General features: G+C 43.3%; 34 non-coding genes across 34 annotated transcripts; all 34 read left to right on the top strand.

The window, feature by feature from the left end:
• Window positions 1–311: 311 nt before the first annotated feature.
• Window positions 312–384, top strand: trnav-cac (transfer RNA valine (anticodon CAC)). Its single transcript has one exon. It is a non-coding gene; the product is annotated as a tRNA-Val (tRNA).
• Window positions 385–821: 437 nt separating this feature from the next.
• On the top strand, window positions 822–894 carry trnav-cac (transfer RNA valine (anticodon CAC)). The gene has a single exon. It is a non-coding gene; the product is annotated as a tRNA-Val (tRNA).
• A 949-nt stretch (window positions 895–1843) lies between these two features.
• Window positions 1844–1916, top strand: trnav-uac (transfer RNA valine (anticodon UAC)). Its single transcript has one exon. It is a non-coding gene; the product is annotated as a tRNA-Val (tRNA).
• Window positions 1917–3884: 1968 nt separating this feature from the next.
• trnav-cac (transfer RNA valine (anticodon CAC)) lies at window positions 3885–3958 on the top strand. Its single transcript has one exon. It is a non-coding gene; the product is annotated as a tRNA-Val (tRNA).
• Window positions 3959–4397: 439 nt separating this feature from the next.
• On the top strand, window positions 4398–4470 carry trnav-uac (transfer RNA valine (anticodon UAC)). The gene has a single exon. It is a non-coding gene; the product is annotated as a tRNA-Val (tRNA).
• A 1458-nt stretch (window positions 4471–5928) lies between these two features.
• On the top strand, window positions 5929–6002 carry trnav-cac (transfer RNA valine (anticodon CAC)). The gene has a single exon. It is a non-coding gene; the product is annotated as a tRNA-Val (tRNA).
• A 439-nt stretch (window positions 6003–6441) lies between these two features.
• Window positions 6442–6514, top strand: trnav-uac (transfer RNA valine (anticodon UAC)). The gene has a single exon. It is a non-coding gene; the product is annotated as a tRNA-Val (tRNA).
• A 437-nt stretch (window positions 6515–6951) lies between these two features.
• trnav-cac (transfer RNA valine (anticodon CAC)) lies at window positions 6952–7024 on the top strand. Its single transcript has one exon. It is a non-coding gene; the product is annotated as a tRNA-Val (tRNA).
• A 437-nt stretch (window positions 7025–7461) lies between these two features.
• Window positions 7462–7534, top strand: trnav-cac (transfer RNA valine (anticodon CAC)). The gene has a single exon. It is a non-coding gene; the product is annotated as a tRNA-Val (tRNA).
• Window positions 7535–8485: 951 nt separating this feature from the next.
• trnav-uac (transfer RNA valine (anticodon UAC)) lies at window positions 8486–8558 on the top strand. The gene has a single exon. It is a non-coding gene; the product is annotated as a tRNA-Val (tRNA).
• A 951-nt stretch (window positions 8559–9509) lies between these two features.
• trnav-uac (transfer RNA valine (anticodon UAC)) lies at window positions 9510–9582 on the top strand. Its single transcript has one exon. It is a non-coding gene; the product is annotated as a tRNA-Val (tRNA).
• A 437-nt stretch (window positions 9583–10019) lies between these two features.
• Window positions 10020–10092, top strand: trnav-cac (transfer RNA valine (anticodon CAC)). Its single transcript has one exon. It is a non-coding gene; the product is annotated as a tRNA-Val (tRNA).
• A 437-nt stretch (window positions 10093–10529) lies between these two features.
• On the top strand, window positions 10530–10602 carry trnav-cac (transfer RNA valine (anticodon CAC)). Its single transcript has one exon. It is a non-coding gene; the product is annotated as a tRNA-Val (tRNA).
• Window positions 10603–11040: 438 nt separating this feature from the next.
• trnav-cac (transfer RNA valine (anticodon CAC)) lies at window positions 11041–11114 on the top strand. Its single transcript has one exon. It is a non-coding gene; the product is annotated as a tRNA-Val (tRNA).
• Window positions 11115–11553: 439 nt separating this feature from the next.
• Window positions 11554–11626, top strand: trnav-uac (transfer RNA valine (anticodon UAC)). The gene has a single exon. It is a non-coding gene; the product is annotated as a tRNA-Val (tRNA).
• A 437-nt stretch (window positions 11627–12063) lies between these two features.
• trnav-cac (transfer RNA valine (anticodon CAC)) lies at window positions 12064–12136 on the top strand. Its single transcript has one exon. It is a non-coding gene; the product is annotated as a tRNA-Val (tRNA).
• Window positions 12137–13085: 949 nt separating this feature from the next.
• On the top strand, window positions 13086–13158 carry trnav-cac (transfer RNA valine (anticodon CAC)). Its single transcript has one exon. It is a non-coding gene; the product is annotated as a tRNA-Val (tRNA).
• Window positions 13159–13595: 437 nt separating this feature from the next.
• Window positions 13596–13668, top strand: trnav-cac (transfer RNA valine (anticodon CAC)). Its single transcript has one exon. It is a non-coding gene; the product is annotated as a tRNA-Val (tRNA).
• A 439-nt stretch (window positions 13669–14107) lies between these two features.
• trnav-cac (transfer RNA valine (anticodon CAC)) lies at window positions 14108–14180 on the top strand. The gene has a single exon. It is a non-coding gene; the product is annotated as a tRNA-Val (tRNA).
• Window positions 14181–14619: 439 nt separating this feature from the next.
• Window positions 14620–14692, top strand: trnav-cac (transfer RNA valine (anticodon CAC)). Its single transcript has one exon. It is a non-coding gene; the product is annotated as a tRNA-Val (tRNA).
• A 437-nt stretch (window positions 14693–15129) lies between these two features.
• Window positions 15130–15202, top strand: trnav-uac (transfer RNA valine (anticodon UAC)). Its single transcript has one exon. It is a non-coding gene; the product is annotated as a tRNA-Val (tRNA).
• Window positions 15203–16663: 1461 nt separating this feature from the next.
• trnav-cac (transfer RNA valine (anticodon CAC)) lies at window positions 16664–16736 on the top strand. The gene has a single exon. It is a non-coding gene; the product is annotated as a tRNA-Val (tRNA).
• A 674-nt stretch (window positions 16737–17410) lies between these two features.
• On the top strand, window positions 17411–17483 carry trnav-cac (transfer RNA valine (anticodon CAC)). The gene has a single exon. It is a non-coding gene; the product is annotated as a tRNA-Val (tRNA).
• Window positions 17484–17922: 439 nt separating this feature from the next.
• trnav-cac (transfer RNA valine (anticodon CAC)) lies at window positions 17923–17995 on the top strand. Its single transcript has one exon. It is a non-coding gene; the product is annotated as a tRNA-Val (tRNA).
• A 949-nt stretch (window positions 17996–18944) lies between these two features.
• Window positions 18945–19017, top strand: trnav-cac (transfer RNA valine (anticodon CAC)). Its single transcript has one exon. It is a non-coding gene; the product is annotated as a tRNA-Val (tRNA).
• Window positions 19018–19456: 439 nt separating this feature from the next.
• Window positions 19457–19529, top strand: trnav-cac (transfer RNA valine (anticodon CAC)). Its single transcript has one exon. It is a non-coding gene; the product is annotated as a tRNA-Val (tRNA).
• A 437-nt stretch (window positions 19530–19966) lies between these two features.
• On the top strand, window positions 19967–20039 carry trnav-cac (transfer RNA valine (anticodon CAC)). Its single transcript has one exon. It is a non-coding gene; the product is annotated as a tRNA-Val (tRNA).
• A 437-nt stretch (window positions 20040–20476) lies between these two features.
• On the top strand, window positions 20477–20549 carry trnav-cac (transfer RNA valine (anticodon CAC)). Its single transcript has one exon. It is a non-coding gene; the product is annotated as a tRNA-Val (tRNA).
• A 437-nt stretch (window positions 20550–20986) lies between these two features.
• On the top strand, window positions 20987–21059 carry trnav-uac (transfer RNA valine (anticodon UAC)). The gene has a single exon. It is a non-coding gene; the product is annotated as a tRNA-Val (tRNA).
• Window positions 21060–21496: 437 nt separating this feature from the next.
• trnav-cac (transfer RNA valine (anticodon CAC)) lies at window positions 21497–21569 on the top strand. The gene has a single exon. It is a non-coding gene; the product is annotated as a tRNA-Val (tRNA).
• A 674-nt stretch (window positions 21570–22243) lies between these two features.
• trnav-cac (transfer RNA valine (anticodon CAC)) lies at window positions 22244–22316 on the top strand. The gene has a single exon. It is a non-coding gene; the product is annotated as a tRNA-Val (tRNA).
• A 439-nt stretch (window positions 22317–22755) lies between these two features.
• trnav-uac (transfer RNA valine (anticodon UAC)) lies at window positions 22756–22828 on the top strand. The gene has a single exon. It is a non-coding gene; the product is annotated as a tRNA-Val (tRNA).
• A 949-nt stretch (window positions 22829–23777) lies between these two features.
• trnav-cac (transfer RNA valine (anticodon CAC)) lies at window positions 23778–23850 on the top strand. The gene has a single exon. It is a non-coding gene; the product is annotated as a tRNA-Val (tRNA).
• Window positions 23851–24289: 439 nt separating this feature from the next.
• trnav-cac (transfer RNA valine (anticodon CAC)) lies at window positions 24290–24362 on the top strand. Its single transcript has one exon. It is a non-coding gene; the product is annotated as a tRNA-Val (tRNA).
• Window positions 24363–24518: the final 156 nt, after the last annotated feature.

Raw genomic sequence — 24518 nt, 5'->3', positions numbered from 1 at the left:
ATGTTCTAAATCGCCATGTACCTTGATAGCAGTACTAATGTAGCCAGTTCAATCAAAATGAAACTCAGTGGAAACGTACCTAGTGCTTTGTCATGTTGTCTCCCAACATAGAAAACTCATGCTACTCGGTTGATTTGTAGACGTTTGTGTTATAAAGGTATCGAATGATGTCAACATTTGGTGTTTGTATGTGAATGTTTTGTCTTAAAGCAGAGTAGACCTACTGCTTAGCCATTGTTGACATGATGACTTCCATGCTCTGATTGTATGAGGAAACGCCCACGAGAGATGTGGCCATTCAGACAAGCAAGGTTTCTGTAGTGTAGTGGTCATCACGTTCGCCTCACACGCGAAAGGTCCCTGGTTCGATACCAGGCAGAAACATGCTTCTTGATAGAATGACAAACACCACTGCTGTTTAGTGATTTGTTGCCAGTGTAAAGGCTATCGGGGAGCGCTTGCCTTTAGATCCTCAAAGTGAGCTGTCAGTCTCATGTGATCGATACAGGAATGTTCTAAATCGCCATGTACCTTGATAGCAGTACTAATGTAGCCGGTTCAATCAAAATGAAACTCAGTGGAAACGTACCTAGTGCTTTGTCATGTTGTCTCCCAACATAGAAAACTCATGCTACTCGGTTGATTTGTAGACGTTTGTGTTATAAAGGTATCGAATGATGTCAACATTTGGTGTTTGGATGTGAATGTTTTGTCTTAAAGCAGAGTAGACCTACTGCTTAGCCATTGTTGACATGATGACTTCCATGCTCTGATTGTATGAGGAAACGCCCACGAGAGATGTGCCCATTGAGACAAGCAAGGTTTCTGTAGTGTAGTGGTCATCACGTTCGCCTCACACGCGAAAGGTCCCTGGTTCGATACCAGGCAGAAACATGCTTCTTGATAGAATGACAAACACCACTGCTGTTTCGTGATTTGTTGCCAGTGTAAAGGCTATCGGGGAGCGCTTGCCTTTAGATCCTCAAAGTGAGCTGTCAGTCTCATGTGATCGATACAGGAATGTTCTAAATCGCCATGTACCTTGATAGCAGTACTAATGTAGCCAGTTCAATCAAAATGAAACTCAGTGGAAACGTACCTAGTGCTTTGTCATGTTGTCTCCCAACATAGAAAACTCATGCTACTCGGTTGATTTGTAGACGTTTGTGTTATAAAGGTATCAAATGATGTCAACATTTGGTGTTTGGATGTGAATGTTTTGTCTTAAAGCAGAGTAGACCTACTGCTTAGCCATTGTTGACATGATGACTTCCATGCTCTGATTGTATGAGGAAACGCCCACGAGAGATGTGCCCATTGAGACAAGCAAGGTTTCTGTAGTGTAGTGGTCATCACGTTCGCCTCACACGCAAAAGGTCCCTGGTTCGATACCAGGCAGAAACGTGCTTCTTGATAGAATGACAAACACACCACTGCTGTTTAGTGGTTTGTTGCCAGTGTAAAGGCTATCAGGGAGCTCTTCCCTTTAGAACCTCAAAGTGAGCTGTCAGTCTCATGTGATCGATACAGGAATGTTCTAAATCGCCATGTACCTTGATAGCAGTACTAATGCAGCCGGTTCAATCAAAATGAAACTCAGTGGAAACTTACCTAGTGCTTTGTCATGTTGTCTCCCAACATAGAAAACTCATGCTACTCGGTTGATTTGTAGACGTTTGTGTTATAAAGGTATCGAATGATGTCAACATTTGGTGTTTGGATGTGAATGTTTTGTCTTAAAGCAGAGTAGACCTACTGCTTAGCCATTGTTGACATGATGACTTCCATGCTCTGATTGTATGAGGAAACGCCCACGAGAGATGTGCCCATTCAGACAAACAAGGTTTCTGTAGTGTAGTGGTCATCACGTTCGCCTTACACGCGAAAGGTCCCTGGTTCGATACCAGGCAGAAACTTGCTTCTTGATAGAATGACAAACACCACTGCTGTTTAGTGATTTGTTGCCAGTGTAAAGGCTATCGGGGAGCGCTTGCCTTTAGATCCTCAAAGTGAGCTGTCAGTCTCATGTGATCGATACAGGAATGTTCTAAATCGCCATGTACCTTGATAGCAGTACTAATGTAGCCAGTTCAATCAAAATGAAACTCAGTGGAAACGTACCTAGTGCTTTGTCATGTTGTCTCCCAACATAGAAAACTCATGCTACTCGGTTGATTTGTAGACGTTTGTGTTATAAAGGTATCGAATGATGTCAACATTTGGTGTTTGGATGTGAATGTTTTGTCTTAAAGCAGAGTAGACCTACTGCTTAGCCATTGTTGACATGATGACTTCCATGCTCTGATTGTATGAGGAAACGCCCACGAGAGAAGTGCCCATTCAGACAAGCAAGGTTTCTGTAGTGTAGTGGTCATCACGTTCGCCTCACACGCAAAAGGTCCCTGGTTCGATACCAGGCAGAAACATGCTTCTTGATAGAATGACAAACACCACTGCTGTTTAGTGATTTGTTGCCAGTGTAAAGGCTATCGGGGAGCGCTTGCCTTTAGATCCTCAAAGTGAGCTGTCAGTCTCATGTGATCGATACAGGAATGTTCTAAATCGCCATGTACCTTGATAGCAGTACTAATGTAGCCAGTTCAATCAAAATGAAACTCAGTGGAAACGTACCTAGTGCTTTGTCATGTTGTCTCCCAACATAGAAAACTCATGCTACTCGGTTGATTTGTAGACGTTTGTGTTATAAAGGTATCGAATGATGTCAACATTTGGTGTTTGGATGTGAATGTTTTGTCTTAAAGCAGAGTAGACCTACTGCTTAGCCATTGTTGACATGATGACTTCCATGCTCTGATTGTATGAGGAAACGCCCACGAGAGAAGTGCCCATTCAGACAAGCAAGGTTTCTGTAGTGTAGTGGTCATCACGTTCGCCTCACACGCAAAAGGTCCCTGGTTCGATACCAGGCAGAAACATGCTTCTTGATAGAATGACAAACACCACTGCTGTTTAGTGATTTGTTGCCAGTGTAAAGGCTATCGGGGAGCGCTTGCCTTTAGATCCTCAAAGTGAGCTGTCAGTCTCATGTGATCGATACAGGAATGTTCTAAATCGCCATGTACCTTGATAGCAGTACTAATGTAGCCAGTTCAATCAAAATGAAACTCAGTGGAAACGTACCTAGTGCTTTGTCATGTTGTCTCCCAACATAGAAAACTCATGCTACTCGGTTGATTTGTAGACGTTTGTGTTATAAAGGTATCGAATGATGTCAACATTTGGTGTTTGGATGTGAATGTTTTGTCTTAAAGCAGAGTAGACCTACTGCTTAGCCATTGTTGACATGATGACTTCCATGCTCTGATTGTATGAGGAAACGCCCACGAGAGATGTGCCCATTGAAACAAGCAAGGTTTCTGTAGTGTAGTGGTCGTCACGTTTGCCTCACACGCGAAAGGTCCCTGGTTCGATACCAGGCAGAAACATGCTTCTTGATAGAATGACAAACACACCACTGCTGTTTAGTCGTTTGTTGCCAGTGTAAAGGCTATCGGGGAGCTCTTCCCTTTAGAACCTCAAAGTGAGCTGTCAGTCTCATGTGATCGATACAGGAATGTTTTAAATCGCCATGTACCTTGATAGCAGTACTAATGCAGCCGGTTCTATCAAAATGAAACTCAGTGGAAACTTACCTAGTGCTTTGTCATGTTGTCTCCCAACGTAGAAAACTCATGCTACTCGGTTGATTTGTAGACGTTTGTGTTATAAAGGGATTGAATGATGTCAACATTTGGTGTTTGGATGTGAATGTTTTGTCTTAAAGCAGAGTAGACCTACTGCTTAGGCATTGTTGACATGATGACTTCCATGCTCTGATTGTATGAGGAAACGCCCACGAGACATGTGCCCATTCAGACAAACAAGTTTTCTGTAGTGTAGTGGTCATCACGTTCGCCTCACACGCGAAAGGTCCCTGGTTCGATACCAGGCAGAAACATGCTTCTTGATAGAATGACAAACACACCACTGCTGTTTAGTGGTTTGTTGCCAGTGTAAAGGCTATCAGGGAGCTCTTCCCTTTAGAACCTCAAAGTGAGCTGTCAGTCTCATGTGATCGATACAGGAATGTTCTAAATCGCCATGTACCTTGATAGCAGTACTAATGCAGCCGGTTCAATCAAAATGAAACTCAGTGGAAACTTACCTAGTGCTTTGTCATGTTGTCTCCCAACATAGAAAACTCATGCTACTCGGTTGATTTGTAGACGTTTGTGTTATAAAGGTATCGAATGATGTCAACATTTGGTGTTTGGATGTGAATGTTTTGTCTTAAAGCAGAGTAGACCTACTGCTTAGCGATTGTTGACATGATGACTTCCATGCTCTGATTGTATGAGGAAACGCCCACGAGAGATGTGGCCATTCAGACAAGCAAGGTTTCTGTAGTGTAGTGGTCATCACGTTCGCCTTACACGCGAAAGGTCCCTGGTTCGATACCAGGCAGAAACATGCTTCTTGATAGAATGACAAACACCACTGCTGTTTAGTGATTTGTTGCCAGTGTAAAGGCTATCGGGGAGCGCTTGCCTTTAGATCCTCAAAGTGAGCTGTCAGTCTCATGTGATCGATACAGGAATGTTCTAAATCGCCATGTACCTTGATAGCAGTACTAATGCAGCCGGTTCAATCAAAATGAAACTCAGTGGAAACTTACCTAGTGCTTTGTCATGTTGTCTCCCAACATAGAAAATTCATGCTACTCGGTTGATTTGTAGACGTTTGTGTTATAAAGGTATCGAATGATGTCAACATTTGGTGTTTGGATGTGAATGTTTTGTCTTAAAGCAGAGTAGACCTACTGCTTAGCCATTGTTGACATGATGACTTCCATGCTCTGATAGAATGAGGAAACGCCCACGAGAGATGTGCCCATTGAGACAAGCAAGGTTTCTGTAGTGTAGTGGTCATCACGTTCGCCTCACACGCAAAAGGTCCCTGGTTCGATACCAGGCAGAAACATGCTTCTTGATAGAATGACAAACACCACTGCTGTTTCGTGATTTGTTGCCAGTGTAAAGGCTATCGGGGAGCGCTTGCCTTTAGATCCTCAAAGTGAGCTGTCAGTCTCATGTGATCGATACAGGAATGTTCTAAATCGCCATGTACCTTGATAGCAGTACTAATGCAGCCGGTTCAATCAAAATGAAACTCAGTGGAAACTTACCTAGTGCTTTGTCATGTTGTCTCCCAACATAGAAAATTCATGCTACTCGGTTGATTTGTAGACGTTTGTGTTATAAAGGTATCGAATGATGTCAACATTTGGTGTTTGGATGTGAATGTTTTGTCTTAAAGCAGAGTAGACCTACTGCTTAGCCATTGTTGACATGATGACTTCCATGCTCTGATTGTATGAGGAAACGCCCACGAGAGATGTGCCCATTGAAACAAGCAAGGTTTCTGTAGTGTAGTGGTCGTCACGTTTGCCTCACACGCGAAAGGTCCCTGGTTCGATACCAGGCAGAAACATGCTTCTTGATAGAATGACAAACACACCACTGCTGTTTAGTCGTTTGTTGCCAGTGTAAAGGCTATCGGGGAGCTCTTCCCTTTAGAACCTCAAAGTGAGCTGTCAGTCTCATGTGATCGATACAGGAATGTTTTAAATCGCCATGTACCTTGATAGCAGTACTAATGCAGCCGGTTCTATCAAAATGAAACTCAGTGGAAACTTACCTAGTGCTTTGTCATGTTGTCTCCCAACGTAGAAAACTCATGCTACTCGGTTGATTTGTAGACGTTTGTGTTATAAAGGGATTGAATGATGTCAACATTTGGTGTTTGGATGTGAATGTTTTGTCTTAAAGCAGAGTAGACCTACTGCTTAGGCATTGTTGACATGATGACTTCCATGCTCTGATTGTATGAGGAAACGCCCACGAGACATGTGCCCATTCAGACAAACAAGTTTTCTGTAGTGTAGTGGTCATCACGTTCGCCTCACACGCGAAAGGTCCCTGGTTCGATACCAGGCAGAAACATGCTTCTTGATAGAATGACAAACACACCACTGCTGTTTAGTGGTTTGTTGCCAGTGTAAAGGCTATCAGGGAGCTCTTCCCTTTAGAACCTCAAAGTGAGCTGTCAGTCTCATGTGATCGATACAGGAATGTTCTAAATCGCCATGTACCTTGATAGCAGTACTAATGCAGCCGGTTCAATCAAAATGAAACTCAGTGGAAACTTACCTAGTGCTTTGTCATGTTGTCTCCCAACATAGAAAACTCATGCTACTCGGTTGATTTGTAGACGTTTGTGTTATAAAGGTATCGAATGATGTCAACATTTGGTGTTTGGATGTGAATGTTTTGTCTTAAAGCAGAGTAGACCTACTGCTTAGCGATTGTTGACATGATGACTTCCATGCTCTGATTGTATGAGGAAACGCCCACGAGAGATGTGGCCATTCAGACAAGCAAGGTTTCTGTAGTGTAGTGGTCATCACGTTCGCCTTACACGCGAAAGGTCCCTGGTTCGATACCAGGCAGAAACATGCTTCTTGATAGAATGACAAACACCACTGCTGTTTAGTGATTTGTTGCCAGTGTAAAGGCTATCGGGGAGCGCTTGCCTTTAGATCCTCAAAGTGAGCTGTCAGTCTCATGTGATCGATACAGGAATGTTCTAAATCGCCATGTACCTTGATAGCAGTACTAATGCAGCCGGTTCAATCAAAATGAAACTCAGTGGAAACTTACCTAGTGCTTTGTCATGTTGTCTCCCAACATAGAAAATTCATGCTACTCGGTTGATTTGTAGACGTTTGTGTTATAAAGGTATCGAATGATGTCAACATTTGGTGTTTGGATGTGAATGTTTTGTCTTAAAGCAGAGTAGACCTACTGCTTAGCCATTGTTGACATGATGACTTCCATGCTCTGATAGAATGAGGAAACGCCCACGAGAGATGTGCCCATTGAGACAAGCAAGGTTTCTGTAGTGTAGTGGTCATCACGTTCGCCTCACACGCAAAAGGTCCCTGGTTCGATACCAGGCAGAAACATGCTTCTTGATAGAATGACAAACACCACTGCTGTTTCGTGATTTGTTGCCAGTGTAAAGGCTATCGGGGAGCGCTTGCCTTTAGATCCTCAAAGTGAGCTGTCAGTCTCATGTGATCGATACAGGAATGTTCTAAATCGCCATGTACCTTGATAGCAGTACTAATGCAGCCGGTTCAATCAAAATGAAACTCAGTGGAAACTTACCTAGTGCTTTGTCATGTTGTCTCCCAACATAGAAAATTCATGCTACTCGGTTGATTTGTAGACGTTTGTGTTATAAAGGTATCGAATGATGTCAACATTTGGTGTTTGGATGTGAATGTTTTGTCTTAAAGCAGAGTAGACCTACTGCTTAGCCATTGTTGACATGATGACTTCCATGCTCTGATAGAATGAGGAAACGCCCACGAGAGATGTGCCCATTGAGACAAGCAAGGTTTCTGTAGTGTAGTGGTCATCACGTTCGCCTCACACGCGAAAGGTCCCTGGTTCGATACCAGGCAGAAACATGCTTCTTGATAGAATGACAAACACACCACTGCTGTTTAGTCGTTTGTTGCCAGTGTAAAGGCTATCGTGGAGCTCTTCCCTTTAGAACCTCAAAGTGAGCTGTCAGTCTCATGTGATCGATACAGGAATGTTTTAAATCGCCATGTACCTTGATAGCAGTACTAATGCAGCCGGTTCTATCAAAATGAAACTCAGTGGAAACTTACCTAGTGCTTTGTCATGTTGTCTCCCAACGTAGAAAACTCATGCTACTCGGTTGATTTGTAGACGTTTGTGTTATAAAGGGATCGAATGATGTCAACATTTGGTGTTTGGATGTGAATGTTTTGTCTTAAAGCAGAGTAGACCTACTGCTTAGGCATTGTTGACATGATGACTTCCATGCTCTGATTGTATGAGGAAACGCCCACGAGAGATGTGCCCATTCAGACAAGCAAGGTTTCTGTAGTGTAGTGGTCATCACGTTCACCTCACATGCGAAAGGTCCCTGGTTCGATACCAGGCAGAAACATGCTTCTTGATAGAATGACAAACACACCACTGCTGTTTAGTGGTTTGTTGCCAGTGTAAAGGCTATCAGGGAGCTCTTCCCTTTAGAACCTCAAAGTGAGCTGTCAGTCTCATGTGATCGATACAGGAATGTTCTAAATCGCCATGTACCTTGATAGCAGTACTAATGCAGCCGGTTCAATCAAAATGAAACTCAGTGGAAACTTACCTAGTGCTTTGTCATGTTGTCTCCCAACATAGAAAACTCATGCTACTCGGTTGATTTGTAGACGTTTGTGTTATAAAGGTATCGAATGATGTCAACATTTGGTGTTTGGATGTGAATGTTTTGTCTTAAAGCAGAGTAGACCTACTGCTTAGCCATTGTTGACATGATGACTTCCATGCTCTGATTGTATGAGGAAACGCCCACGAGAGATGTGCCCATTCAGACAAACAAGGTTTCTGTAGTGTAGTGGTCATCACGTTCGCCTTACACGCGAAAGGTCCCTGGTTCGATACCAGGCAGAAACTTGCATCTTGATAGAATGACAAACACACCACTGCTGTTTAGTCGTTTGTTGCCAGTGTAAAGGCTATCGTGGAGCTCTTCCCTTTAGAACCTCAAAGTGAGCTGTCAGTCTCATGTGATCGATACAGGAATGTTTTAAATCGCCATGTACCTTGATAGCAGTACTAATGCAGCCGGTTCTATCAAAATGAAACTCAGTGGAAACTTACCTAGTGCTTTGTCATGTTGTCTCCCAACGTAGAAAACTCATGCTACTCGGTTGATTTGTAGACGTTTGTGTTATAAAGGTATCGAATGATGTCAACATTTGGTGTTTGGATGTGAATGTTTTGTCTTAAAGCAGAGTAGACCTACTGCTTAGGCATTGTTGACATGATGACTTCCATGCTCTGATTGTATGAGGAAACGCCCACGAGAGATGTGCCCATTCAGACAAGCAAGGTTTCTGTAGTGTAGTGGTCATCACGTTCACCTCACATGCGAAAGGTCCCTGGTTCGATACCAGGCAGAAACATGCTTCTTGATAGAATGACAAACACACCACTGCTGTTTAGTGGTTTGTTGCCAGTGTAAAGGCTATCAGGGAGCTCTTCCCTTTAGAACCTCAAAGTGAGCTGTCAGTCTCATGTGATCGATACAGGAATGTTCTAAATCGCCATGTACCTTGATAGCAGTACTAATGCAGCCGGTTCAATCAAAATGAAACTCAGTGGAAACTTACCTAGTGCTTTGTCATGTTGTCTCCCAACATAGAAAACTCATGCTACTCGGTTGATTTGTAGACGTTTGTGTTATAAAGGTATCGAATGATGTCAACATTTGGTGTTTGGATGTGAATGTTTTGTCTTAAAGCAGAGTAGACCTACTGCTTAGCCATTGTTGACATGATGACTTCCATGCTCTGATTGTATGAGGAAACGCCCACGAGAGATGTGCCCATTCAGACAAACAAGGTTTCTGTAGTGTAGTGGTCATCACGTTCGCCTTACACGCGAAAGGTCCCTGGTTCGATACCAGGCAGAAACTTGCTTCTTGATAGAATGACAAACACCACTGCTGTTTAGTGATTTGTTGCCAGTGTAAAGGCTATCGGGGAGCGCTTGCCTTTAGATCCTCAAAGTGAGCTGTCAGTCTCATGTGATCGATACAGGAATGTTCTAAATCGCCATGTACCTTGATAGCAGTACTAATGTAGCCAGTTCAATCAAAATGAAACTCAGTGGAAACGTACCTAGTGCTTTGTCATGTTGTCTCCCAACATAGAAAACTCATGCTACTCGGTTGATTTGTAGACGTTTGTGTTATAAAGGTATCGAATGATGTCAACATTTGGTGTTTGGATGTGAATGTTTTGTCTTAAAGCAGAGTAGACCTACTGCTTAGCCATTGTTGACATGATGACTTCCATGCTCTGATTGTATGAGGAAACGCCCACGAGAGAAGTGCCCATTCAGACAAGCAAGGTTTCTGTAGTGTAGTGGTCATCACGTTCGCCTCACACGCAAAAGGTCCCTGGTTCGATACCAGGCAGAAACATGCTTCTTGATAGAATGACAAACACCACTGCTGTTTAGTGATTTGTTGCCAGTGTAAAGGCTATCGGGGAGCGCTTGCCTTTAGATCCTCAAAGTGAGCTGTCAGTCTCATGTGATCGATACAGGAATGTTCTAAATCGCCATGTACCTTGATAGCAGTACTAATGTAGCCAGTTCAATCAAAATGAAACTCAGTGGAAACGTACCTAGTGCTTTGTCATGTTGTCTCCCAACATAGAAAACTCATGCTACTCGGTTGATTTGTAGACGTTTGTGTTATAAAGGTATCGAATGATGTCAACATTTGGTGTTTGGATGTGAATGTTTTGTCTTAAAGCAGAGTAGACCTACTGCTTAGCCATTGTTGACATGATGACTTCCATGCTCTGATTGTATGAGGAAACGCCCACGAGAGATGTGCCCATTGAAACAAGCAAGGTTTCTGTAGTGTAGTGGTCATCACGTTTGCCTCACACGCGAAAGGTCCCTGGTTCGATACCAGGCAGAAACATGCTTCTTGATAGAATGACAAACACACCACTGCTGTTTAGTCGTTTGTTGCCAGTGTAAAGGCTATCGGGGAGCTCTTCCCTTTAGAACATCAAAGTGAGCTGTCAGTCTCATGTGATCGATACAGGAATGTTTTAAATCGCCATGTACCTTGATAGCAGTACTAATGCAGCCGGTTCTATCAAAATGAAACTCAGTGGAAACTTACCTAGTGCTTTGTCATGTTGTCTCCCAACGTAGAAAACTCATGCTACTCGGTTGATTTGTAGACGTTTGTGTTATAAAGGGATTGAATGATGTCAACATTTGGTGTTTGGATGTGAATGTTTTGTCTTAAAGCAGAGTAGACCTACTGCTTAGGCATTGTTGACATGATGACTTCCATGCTCTGATTGTATGAGGAAACGCCCACGAGACATGTGCCCATTCAGACAAACAAGTTTTCTGTAGTGTAGTGGTCATCACGTTCGCCTCACACGCGAAAGGTCCCTGGTTCGATACCAGGCAGAAACATGCTTCTTGATAGAATGACAAACACACCACTGCTGTTTAGTGGTTTGTTGCCAGTGTAAAGGCTATCAGGGAGCTCTTCCCTTTAGAACCTCAAAGTGAGCTGTCAGTCTCATGTGATCGATACAGGAATGTTCTAAATCGCCATGTACCTTGATAGCAGTACTAATGCAGCCGGTTCAATCAAAATGAAACTCAGTGGAAACTTACCTAGTGCTTTGTCATGTTGTCTCCCAACATAGAAAACTCATGCTACTCGGTTGATTTGTAGACGTTTGTGTTATAAAGGTATCGAATGATGTCAACATTTGGTGTTTGGATGTGAATGTTTTGTCTTAAAGCAGAGTAGACCTACTGCTTAGCGATTGTTGACATGATGACTTCCATGCTCTGATTGTATGAGGAAACGCCCACGAGAGATGTGGCCATTCAGACAAGCAAGGTTTCTGTAGTGTAGTGGTCATCACGTTCGCCTTACACGCGAAAGGTCCCTGGTTCGATACCAGGCAGAAACATGCTTCTTGATAGAATGACAAACACCACTGCTGTTTAGTGATTTGTTGCCAGTGTAAAGGCTATCGGGGAGCGCTTGCCTTTAGATCCTCAAAGTGAGCTGTCAGTCTCATGTGATCGATACAGGAATGTTCTAAATCGCCATGTACCTTGATAGCAGTACTAATGCAGCCGGTTCAATCAAAATGAAACTCAGTGGAAACTTACCTAGTGCTTTGTCATGTTGTCTCCCAACATAGAAAATTCATGCTACTCGGTTGATTTGTAGACGTTTGTGTTATAAAGGTATCGAATGATGTCAACATTTGGTGTTTGGATGTGAATGTTTTGTCTTAAAGCAGAGTAGACCTACTGCTTAGCCATTGTTGACATGATGACTTCCATGCTCTGATAGAATGAGGAAACGCCCACGAGAGATGTGCCCATTGAGACAAGCAAGGTTTCTGTAGTGTAGTGGTCATCACGTTCGCCTCACACGCAAAAGGTCCCTGGTTCGATACCAGGCAGAAACATGCTTCTTGATAGAATGACAAACACCACTGCTGTTTCGTGATTTGTTGCCAGTGTAAAGGCTATCGGGGAGCGCTTGCCTTTAGATCCTCAAAGTGAGCTGTCAGTCTCATGTGATCGATACAGGAATGTTCTAAATCGCCATGTACCTTGATAGCAGTACTAATGCAGCCGGTTCAATCAAAATGAAACTCAGTGGAAACTTACCTAGTGCTTTGTCATGTTGTCTCCCAACATAGAAAATTCATGCTACTCGGTTGATTTGTAGACGTTTGTGTTATAAAGGTATCGAATGATGTCAACATTTGGTGTTTGGATGTGAATGTTTTGTCTTAAAGCAGAGTAGACCTACTGCTTAGCCATTGTTGACATGATGACTTCCATGCTCTGATAGAATGAGGAAACGCCCACGAGAGATGTGCCCATTGAGACAAGCAAGGTTTCTGTAGTGTAGTGGTCATCACGTTCGCCTCACACGCGAAAGGTCACTGGTTCGATACCAGGCAGAAACATGCTTCTTGATAGAATGACAAACACACCACTGCTGTTTAGTCGTTTGTTGCCAGTGTAAAGGCTATCGTGGAGCTCTTCCCTTTAGAACCTCAAAGTGAGCTGTCAGTCTCATGTGATCGATACAGGAATGTTTTAAATCGCCATGTACCTTGATAGCAGTACTAATGCAGCCGGTTCTATCAAAATGAAACTCAGTGGAAACTTACCTAGTGCTTTGTCATGTTGTCTCCCAACGTAGAAAACTCATGCTACTCGGTTGATTTGTAGACGTTTGTGTTATAAAGGGATCGAATGATGTCAACATTTGGTGTTTGGATGTGAATGTTTTGTCTTAAAGCAGAGTAGACCTACTGCTTAGGCATTGTTGACATGATGACTTCCATGCTCTGATTGTATGAGGAAACGCCCACGAGAGATGTGCCCATTCAGACAAGCAAGGTTTCTGTAGTGTAGTGGTCATCACGTTCGCCTCACACGCGAAAGGTCCCTGGTTCGATACCAGGCAGAAACATGCTTCTTGATAGAATGACAAACACCACTGCTGTTTAGTGATTTGTTGCCAGTGTAAAGGCTATCGGGGAGCGCTTGCCTTTAGATCCTCAAAGTGAGCTGTCAGTCTCATGTGATCGATACAGGAATGTTCTAAATCGCCATGTACCTTGATAGCAGTACTAATGTAGCCAGTTCAATCAAAATGAAACTCAGTGGAAACGTACCTAGTGCTTTGTCATGTTGTCTCCCAACATAGAAAACTCATGCTACTCGGTTGATTTGTAGACGTTTGTGTTATAAAGGTATCGAATGATGTCAACATTTGGTGTTTGGATGTGAATGTTTTGTCTTAAAGCAGAGTAGACCTACTGCTTAGCCATTGTTGACATGATGACTTCCATGCTCTGATTGTATGAGGAAACGCCCACGAGAGATGTGCCCATTGAGACAAGCAAGGTTTCTGTAGTGTAGTGGTCATCACGTTCGCCTCACACGCAAAAGGTCCCTGGTTCGATACCAGGCAGAAACATGCTTCTTGATAGAATGACAAACACACCACTGCTGTTTAGTCGTTTGTTGCCAGTGTAAAGGCTATCGGGGAGCTCTTCCCTTTAGAACCTCAAAGTGAGCTGTCAGTCTCATGTGATCGATACAGGAATGTTTTAAATCGCCATGTACCTTGATAGCAGTACTAATGCAGCCGGTTCTATCAAAATGAAACTCAGTGGAAACTTACCTAGTGCTTTGTCATGTTGTCTCCCAACGTAGAAAACTCATGCTACTCGGTTGATTTGTAGACGTTTGTGTTATAAAGGGATCGAATGATGTCAACATTTGGTGTTTGGATGTGAATGTTTTGTCTTAAAGCAGAGTAGACCTACTGCTTAGGCATTGTTGACATGATGACTTCCATGCTCTGATTGTATGAGGAAACGCCCACGAGAGATGTGCCCATTCAGACAAGCAAGGTTTCTGTAGTGTAGTGGTCATCACGTTCGCCTCACACGCGAAAGGTCCCTGGTTCGATACCAGGCAGAAACATGCTTCTTGATAGAATGACAAACACACCACTGCTGTTTAGTGGTTTGTTGCCAGTGTAAAGGCTATCAGGGAGCTCTTCCCTTTAGAACCTCAAAGTGAGCTGTCAGTCTCATGTGATCGATACAGGAATGTTCTAAATCGCCATGTACCTTGATAGCAGTACTAATGCAGCCGGTTCAATCAAAATGAAACTCAGTGGAAACTTACCTAGTGCTTTGTCATGTTGTCTCCCAACATAGAAAACTCATGCTACTCGGTTGATTTGTAGACGTTTGTGTTATAAAGGTATCGAATGATGTCAACATTTGGTGTTTGGATGTGAATGTTTTGTCTTAAAGCAGAGTAGACCTACTGCTTAGCCATTGTTGACATGATGACTTCCATGCTCTGATTGTATGAGGAAACGCCCACGAGAGAAGTGCCCATTCAGACAAGCAAGGTTTCTGTAGTGTAGTGGTCATCACGTTCGCCTCACACGCGAAAGGTCCCTGGTTCGATACCAGGCAGAAACATGCTTCTTGATAGAATGACAAACACCACTGCTGTTTAGTGATTTGTTGCCAGTGTAAAGGCTATCGGGGAGCGCTTGCCTTTAGATCCTCAAAGTGAGCTGTCAGTCTCATGTGATCGATACAGGAATGTTCTAAATCGCCATGTACCTTGATAGCAGTACTAATGCAGCCGGTTCTATCAAAATGAAACTCAGTGGAAACTTACCTAGTGCTTTGTCATGTTGTCTCCCAACATAGAAAACTCATGCTACTCGGTTGATTTGTAGACGTTTGTGTTATAAAGGGATCGAATGATGTCAACATTTGGTGTTTGGATGTGAATGTTTTGTCTTAAAGCAGAGTAGACCTACTGCTTAGCGATTGTTGACATGATGACTTCCATGCTTTGATTGTATGAGGAAACGCCCACGAGAGATGTGGCCATTCAGACAAGCAAGGTTTCTGTAGTGTAGTGGTCATCACGTTCGCCTTACACGCGAAAGGTCCCTGGTTAGATACCAGGCAGAAACATGCTTCTTGATAGATTGACAAACACCACTGCTGTTTAGTGATTTGTTGCCAGTGTAAAGGCTATCGGGGAGCGCTTGCCTTTAGATCCTCAAAGTGAGCTGTCAGTCTCATGTGATCGATACAGGAATGTTCTAAATCGCCATGTACCTTGATAGCAGTACTAATGCAGCCGGTTCAATCAAAATGAAACTCAGTGGAAACTTACCTAGTGCTTTGTCATGTTGTCTCCCAACATAGAAAATTCATGCTACTCGGTTGATTTGTAGACGTTTGTGTTATAAAGGTATCGAATGATGTCAACATTTGGTGTTTGGATGTGAATGTTTTGTCTTAAAGCAGAGTAGACCTACTGCTTAGCCAATGTTGACATGATGACTTCCATGCTCTGATAGAATGAGGAAACGCCCACGAGAGATGTGCCCATTGAGACAAGCAAGGTTTCTGTAGTGTAGTGGTCATCACGTTCGCCTCACACGCGAAAGGTCCCTGGTTCGATACCATGCAGAAACATGCTTCTTGATAGAATGACAAACACACCACTGCTGTTTAGTCGTTTGTTGCCAGTGTAAAGGCTATCGGGGAGCTCTTCCCTTTAGAACCTCAAAGTGAGCTGTCAGTCTCATGTGATCGATACAGGAATGTTTTAAATCGCCATGTACCTTGATAGCAGTACTAATGCAGCCGGTTCTATCAAAATGAAACTCAGAGGAAACTTACCTAGTGCTTTGTCATGTTGTCTCCCAACGTAGAAAACTCATGCTACTCGGTTGATTTGTAGACGTTTGTGTTATAAAGGGATCGAATGATGTCAACATTTGGTGTTTGGATGTGAATGTTTTGTCTTAAAGCAGAGTAGACCTACTGCTTAGGCATTGTTGACATGATGACTTCCATGCTCTGATTGTATGAGGAAACGCCCACGAGAGATGTGCCCATTCAGACAAGCAAGGTTTCTGTAGTGTAGTGGTCATCACGTTCACCTCACATGCGAAAGGTCCCTGGTTCGATACCAGGCAGAAACATGCTTCTTGATAGAATGACAAACACACCACTGCTGTTTAGTGGTTTGTTGCCAGTGTAAAGGCTATCAGGGAGCTCTTCCCTTTAGAACCTCAAAGTGAGCTGTCAGTCTCATGTGATCGATACAGGAATGTTCTAAATCGCCATGTACCTTGATAGCAGTACTAATGCAGCCGGTTCAATCAAAATGAAACTCAGTGGAAACTTACCTAGTGCTTTGTCATGTTGTCTCCCAACATAGAAAACTCATGCTACTCGGTTGATTTGTAGACGTTTGTGTTATAAAGGTATCGAATGATGTCAACATTTGGTGTTTGGATGTGAATGTTTTGTCTTAAAGCAGAGTAGACCTACTGCTTAGCCATTGTTGACATGATGACTTCCATGCTCTGATTGTATGAGGAAACGCCCACGAGAGATGTGCCCATTGAGACAAGCAAGGTTTCTGTAGTGTAGTGGTCATCACGTTCGCCTCACACGCGAAAGGTCCCTGGTTCGATACCAGGCAGAAACATGCTTCTTGATAGAATGACAAACACCACTGCTGTTTCGTGATTTGTTGCCAGTGTAAAGGCTATCGGGGAGACCTACTGCTTAGCCATTGTTGACATGATGACTTCCATGCTCTGATAGAATGAGGAAACGCCCACGAGAGATGTGCCCATTGAGACAAGCAAGGTTTCTGTAGTGTGGTGGTCATCACGTTCGCCTCACACGCGAAAGGTCCCTGGTTCGATACCAGGCAGAAACATGCTTCTTGATAGAATGACAAACACCACTGCTGTTTAGTGATTTGTTGCCAGTGTAAAGGCTATCGGGGAGCGCTTGCCTTTAGATCCTCAAAGTGAGCTGTCAGTCTCATGTGATCGATACAGGAATGTTCTTAATCGCCATGTACCTTGATAGCAGTACTAATGTAGCCAGTTCAATCAAAATGAAACTCAGTGGAAACGTACCTAGTGCTTTGTCATGTTGTCTCCCAACATAGAAAACTCATGCTACTCGGTTGATTTGTAGACGTTTGTGTTATAAAGGTATCGAATGATGTCAACATTTGGTGTTTGGATGTGAATGTTTTGTCTTAAAGCAGAGTAGACCTACTGCTTAGCCATTGTTGACATGATGACTTCCATGCTCTGATTGTATGAGGAAACGCCCACGAGAGATGTGCACATTGAGACTAGCAAGGTTTCTGTAGTGTAGTGGTCATCACGTTCGCCTCACACGCGAAAGGTCCCTGGTTCGATACCAGGCAGAAACATGCTTCTTGATAGAATGACAAACACACCACTGCTGTTTAGTCGTTTGTTGCCAGTGTAAAGGCTATCGGGGAGCTCTTCCCTTTAGAACCTCAAAGTGAGCTGTCAGTCTCATGTGATCGATACAGGAATGTTTTAAATCGCCATGTACCTTGATAGCAGTACTAATGCAGCCGGTTCTATCAAAATGAAACTCAGTGGAAACTTACCTAGTGCTTTGTCATGTTGTCTCCCAACGTAGAAAACTCATGCTACTCGGTTGATTTGTAGACGTTTGTGTTATAAAGGGATCGAATGATGTCAACATTTGGTGTTTGGATGTGAATGTTTTGTCTTAAAGCAGAGTAGACCTACTGCTTAGGCATTGTTGACATGATGACTTCCATGCTCTGATTGTATGAGGAAACGCCCACGAGAGATGTGGCCATTCAGACAAGCAAGGTTTCTGTAGTGTAGTGGTCATCACGTTCGCCTCACACGCGAAAGGTCCCTGGTTCGATACCAGGCAGAAACATGCTTCTTGATAGAATGACAAACACCACTGCTGTTTAGTGATTTGTTGCTAGTGTAAAGGCTATCGGGGAGCGCTTGCCTTTAGATCCTCAAAGTGAGCTGTCAGTCTCATGTGATCGATACAGGAATGTTCTAAATCGCCATGTACCTTGATAGCAGTACTAATGCAGCCGGTTCAATCAAAATGAAACTCAGTGGAAACTTACCTAGTGCTTTGTCATGTTGTCTCCCAACATAGAAAATTCATGCTACTCGGTTGATTTGTAGACGTTTGTGTTATAAAGGTATCGAATGATGTCAACATTTGGTGTTTGGATGTGAATGTTTTGTCTTAAAGCAGAGTAGACCTACTGCTTAGCCATTGTTGACATGATGACTTCCATGCTCTGATAGAATGAGGAAACGCCCACGAGAGATGTGCCCATTGAGACAAGCAAGGTTTCTGTAGTGTAGTGGTCATCTCGTTCGCCTCACACGCGAAAGGTCCCTGGTTCGATACCAGGCAGAAACATGCTTCTTGATAGAATGACAAACACACCACTGCTGTTTAGTCGTTTGTTGCCAGTGTAAAGGCTATCGGGGAGCTCTTCCCTTTAGAACCTCAAAGTGAGCTGTCAGTCTCATGTGATCGATACAGGAATGTTTTAAATCGCCATGTACCTTGATAGCAGTACTAATGCAGCCGGTTCAATCAAAATGAAACTCAGTGGAAACTTACCTAGTGCTTTGTCATGTTGTCTCCCAACATAGAAAATTCATGCTACTCGGTTGATTTGTAGACGTTTGTGTTATAAAGGTATCGAATGATGTCAACATTTGGTGTTTGGATGTGAATGTTTTGTCTTAAAGCAGAGTAGACCTACTGCTTAGCCATTGTTGACATGATGACTTCCATGCTCTGATAGAATGAGGAAACGCCCACGAGAGATGTGCCCATTGAGACAAGCAAGGTTTCTGTAGTGTAGTGGTCATCACGTTCGCCTCACACGCGAAAGGTACCTGGTTCGATACCAGGCAGAAACATGCTTCTTGATAGAATGACAAACACACCACTGCTGTTTAGTGGTTTGTTGCCAGTGTAAAGGCTATCGGGGAGCTCTTCCCTTTAGAACCTCAAAGTGAGCTGTCAGTCTCATGTGATCAATACAGGAATGTTCTAAATCGCCATGTACCTTGATAGCAGTACTAATGCAGCCGGTTCTATCAAAATGAAACTCAGTGGAAACTTACCTAGTGCTTTGTCATGTTGTCTCCCAACGTAGAAAACTCATGCTACTCGGTTGATTTGTAGACGTTTGTGTTATAAAGGGATCGAATGATGTCAACATTTGGTGTTTGGATGTGAATGTTTTGTCTTAAAGCAGAGTAGACCTACTGCTTAGCCATTGTTGACATGATGACTTCCATGCTCTGATTGTATGAGGAAACGCCCACGAGAGATGTGGCCATTCAGACAAGCAAGGTTTCTGTAGTGTAGTGGTCATCACGTTCGCCTCACACGCGAAAGGTCCCTGGTTCGATACCAGGCAGAAACATGCTTCTTGATAGAATGACAAACACCACTGCTGTTTAGTGATTTGTTGCCAGTGTAAAGGCTATCGGGGAGCGCTTGCCTTTAGATCCTCAAAGTGAGCTGTCAGTCTCATGTGATCGATACAGGAATGTTCTAAATCGCCATGTACCTTGATAGCAGTACTAATGTAGCCAGTTCAATCAAAATGAAACTCAGTGGAAACGTACCTAGTGCTTTGTCATGTTGTCTCCCAACATAGAAAACTCATGCTACTCGGTTGATTTGTAGACGTTTGTGTTATAAAGGTATCGAATGATGTCAACATTTGGTGTTTGGATGTGAATGTTTTGTCTTAAAGCAGAGTAGACCTACTGCTTAGCCATTGTTGACATGATGACTTCCATGCTCTGATAGAATGAGGAAACGCCCACGAGAGATGTGCCCATTAAGACAAGCAAGGTTTCTGTAGTGTAGTGGTCATCACTTTCGCCTCACACGCGAAAGGTCCCTGGTTCGATACCAGGCAGAAACATGCTTCTTGATAGAATGACAAACACCACTGCTGTTTCGTGATTTGTTGCCAGTGTAAAGGCTATCGGGGAGCGCTTGCCTTTAGATCCTCAAAGTGAGCTGTCAGTCTCATGTGATCGATACAGGAATGTTCTAAATCGCCATGTACCTTGATAGCAGTACTAATGTAGCCAGTTCAATCAAAATGAAACTCAGTGGAAACGTACCTAGTGCTTTGTCATGTTGTCTCCCAACATAGAAAACTCATGCTACTCGGTTGATTTGTAGACGTTTGTGTTATAAAGGTATCGAATGATGTCAACATTTGGTGTTTGGATGTGAATGTTTTGTCTTAAAGCAGAGTAGACCTACTGCTTAGCCATTGTTGACATGATGACTTCCATGCTCTGATTGTATGAGGAAACGCCCACGAGAGATGTGCCCATTCAGACAAGCAAGGTTTCTGTAGTGTAGTGGTCATCACGTTCGCCTCACACGTGAAAGGTCCCTGGTTCGATACCAGGCAGAAACATGCTTCTTGATAGAATGACAAACACCACTGCTGTTTAGTGATTTGTTGCCAGTGTAAAGGCTATCGGGGAGCGCTTGCCTTTAGATCCTCAAAGTGAGCTGTCAGTCTCATGTGATCGATACAGGAATGTTCTAAATCGCCATGTACCTTGATAGCAGTACTAATGTAGCCAGTTCAATCAAAATGAAACTCAGTGGAAACGTACCTAGTGCTTTGTCATGTTGTCTCCCAACATAGAAAACTCATGCTACTCGGTTGATTTGTAGACGTTTGTGTTATAAAGGGATCGAATGATGTCAACATTTGGTGTTTGGATGTGAATGTTTTGTCTTAAAGCAGAGTAGACCTACTGCTTAGGCATTGTTGACATGATGACTTCCATGCTCTGATTGTATGAGGAAACGCCCACGAGAGATGTGCCCATTCAGACAAACAAGGTTTCTGTAGTGTAGTGGTCATCACGTTCGCCTTACACGCGAAAGGTCCCTGGTTCGATACCAGGCAGAAACTTGCTTCTTGATAGAATGACAAACACCACTGCTGTTTAGTGATTTGTTGCCAGTGTAAAGGCTATCGGGGAGCGCTTGCCTTTAGATCCTCAAAGTGAGCTGTCAGTCTCATGTGATCGATACAGGAATGTTCTAAATCGCCATGTACCTTGATAGCAGTACTAATGTAGCCAGTTCAATCAAAATGAAACTCAGTGGAAACGTACCTAGTGCTTTGTCATGTTGTCTCCCAACATAGAAAACTCATGCTACTCGGTTGATTTGTAGACGTTTGTGTTATAAAGGTATCGAATGATGTCAACATTTGGTGTTTGGATGTGAATGTTTTGTCTTAAAGCAGAGTAGACCTACTGCTTAGCCATTGTTGACATGATGACTTCCATGCTCTGATAGAATGAGGAAACGCCCACGAGAGATGTGCCCATTAAGACAAGCAAGGTTTCTGTAGTGTAGTGGTCATCACTTTCGCCTCACACGCGAAAGGTCCCTGGTTCGATACCAGGCAGAAACATGCTTCTTGATAGAATGACAAACACCACTGCTGTTTCGTGATTTGTTGCCAGTGTAAAGGCTATCGGGGAGACCTACTGCTTAGCCATTGTTGACATGATGACTTCCATGCTCTGATAGAATGAGGAAACGCCCACGAGAGATGTGCCCATTGAGACAAGCAAGGTTTCTGTAGTGTGGTGGTCATCACGTTCGCCTCACACGCGAAAGGTCCCTGGTTCGATACCAGGCAGAAACATGCTTCTTGATAGAATGACAAACACCACTGCTGTTTAGTGATTTGTTGCCAGTGTAAAGGCTATCGGGGAGCGCTTGCCTTTAGATCCTCAAAGTGAGCTGTCAGTCTCATGTGATCGATACAGGAATGTTCTTAATCGCCATGTACCTTGATAGCAGTACTAATGTAGCCAGTTCAATCAAAATGAAACTCAGTGGAAACGTACCTAGTGCTTTGTCATGTTGTCTCCCAACATAGAAAACTCATGCTACTCGGTTGATTTGTAGACGTTTGTGTTATAAAGGTATCGAATGATGTCAACATTTGGTGTTTGGATGTGAATGTTTTGTCTTAAAGCAGAGTAGACCTACTGCTTAGCCATTGTTGACATGATGACTTCCATGCTCTGATTGTATGAGGAAACGCCCACGAGAGATGTGCACATTGAGACTAGCAAGGTTTCTGTAGTGTAGTGGTCATCACGTTCGCCTCACACGCGAAAGGTCCCTGGTTCGATACCAGGCAGAAACATGCTTCTTGATAGAATGACAAACACACCACTGCTGTTTAGTCGTTTGTTGCCAGTGTAAAGGCTATCGGGGAGCTCTTCCCTTTAGAACCTCAAAGTGAGCTGTCAGTCTCATGTGATCGATACAGGAATGTTTTAAATCGCCATGTACCTTGATAGCAGTACTAATGCAGCCGGTTCTATCAAAATGAAACTCAGTGGAAACTTACCTAGTGCTTTGTCATGTTGTCTCCCAACGTAGAAAACTCATGCTACTCGGTTGATTTGTAGACGTTTGTGTTATAAAGGGATCGAATGATGTCAACATTTGGTGTTTGGATGTGAATGTTTTGTCTTAAAGCAGAGTAGACCTACTGCTTAGGCATTGTTGACATGATGACTTCCATGCTCTGATTGTATGAGGAAACGCCCACGAGAGATGTGGCCATTCAGACAAGCAAGGTTTCTGTAGTGTAGTGGTCATCACGTTCGCCTTACACGCGAAAGGTCCCTGGTTCGATACCAGGCAGAAACATGCTTCTTGATAGAATGACAAACACCACTGCTGTTTAGTGATTTGTTGCTAGTGTAAAGGCTATCGGGGAGCGCTTGCCTTTAGATCCTCAAAGTGAGCTGTCAGTCTCATGTGATCGATACAGGAATGTTCTAAATCGCCATGTACCTTGATAGCAGTACTAATGCAGCCGGTTCAATCAAAATGAAACTCAGTGGAAACTTACCTAGTGCTTTGTCATGTTGTCTCCCAACATAGAAAATTCATGCTACTCGGTTGATTTGTAGACGTTTGTGTTATAAAGGTATCGAATGATGTCAACATTTGGTGTTTGGATGTGAATGTTTTGTCTTAAAGCAGAGTAGACCTACTGCTTAGCCATTGTTGACATGATGACTTCCATGCTCTGATAGAATGAGGAAACGCCCACGAGAGATGTGCCCATTGAGACAAGCAAGGTTTCTGTAGTGTAGTGGTCATCTCGTTCGCCTCACACGCGAAAGGTCCCTGGTTCGATACCAGGCAGAAACATGCTTCTTGATAGAATGACAAACACACCACTGCTGTTTAGTCGTTTGTTGCCAGTGTAAAGGCTATCGGGGAGCTCTTCCCTTTAGAACCTCAAAGTGAGCTGTCAGTCTCATGTGATCGATACAGGAATGTTTTAAATCGCCATGTACCTTGATAGCAGTACTAATGCAGCCGGTTCAATCAAAATGAAACTCAGTGGAAACTTACCTAGTGCTTTGTCATGTTGTCTCCCAACATAGAAAATTCATGCTACTCGGTTGATTTGTAGACGTTTGTGTTATAAAGGTATCGAATGATGTCAACATTTGGTGTTTGGATGTGAATGTTTTGTCTTAAAGCAGAGTAGACCTACTGCTTAGCCATTGTTGACATGATGACTTCCATGCTCTGATAGAATGAGGAAACGCCCACGAGAGATGTGCCCATTGAGACAAGCAAGGTTTCTGTAGTGTAGTGGTCATCACGTTCGCCTCACACGCGAAAGGTACCTGGTTCGATACCAGGCAGAAACATGCTTCTTGATAGAATGACAAACACACCACTGCTGTTTAGTGGTTTGTTGCCAGTGTAAAGGCTATCGGGGAGCTCTTCCCTTTAGAACCTCAAAGTGAGCTGTCAGTCTCATGTGATCAATACAGGAATGTTCTAAATCGCCATGTACCTTGATAGCAGTACTAATGCAGCCGGTTCTATCAAAATGAAACTCAGTGGAAACTTACCTAGTGCTTTGTCATGTTGTCTCCCAACGTAGAAAACTCATGCTACTCGGTTGATTTGTAGACGTTTGTGTTATAAAGGGATCGAATGATGTCAACATTTGGTGTTTGGATGTGAATGTTTTGTCTTAAAGCAGAGTAGACCTACTGCTTAGCCATTGTTGACATGATGACTTCCATGCTCTGATTGTATGAGGAAACGCCCACGAGAGATGTGGCCATTCAGACAAGCAAGGTTTCTGTAGTGTAGTGGTCATCACGTTCGCCTCACACGCGAAAGGTCCCTGGTTCGATACCAGGCAGAAACATGCTTCTTGATAGAATGACAAACACCACTGCTGTTTAGTGATTTGTTGCCAGTGTAAAGGCTATCGGGGAGCGCTTGCCTTTAGATCCTCAAAGTGAGCTGTCAGTCTCATGTGATCGATACAGGAATGTTCTAAATCGCCATGTACCTTGATAGC

The sequence above is a fragment of the Brachyhypopomus gauderio genome, unplaced genomic scaffold (genome assembly GCF_052324685.1).
Source record: "Brachyhypopomus gauderio isolate BG-103 unplaced genomic scaffold, BGAUD_0.2 sc119, whole genome shotgun sequence".
Taxonomy (NCBI): Eukaryota; Metazoa; Chordata; class Actinopteri; order Gymnotiformes; family Hypopomidae; genus Brachyhypopomus; species Brachyhypopomus gauderio.
The sequence above is the reverse complement of the archived record's forward strand: the minus strand, read 5'-3'. Positions and strand labels throughout refer to the sequence as shown.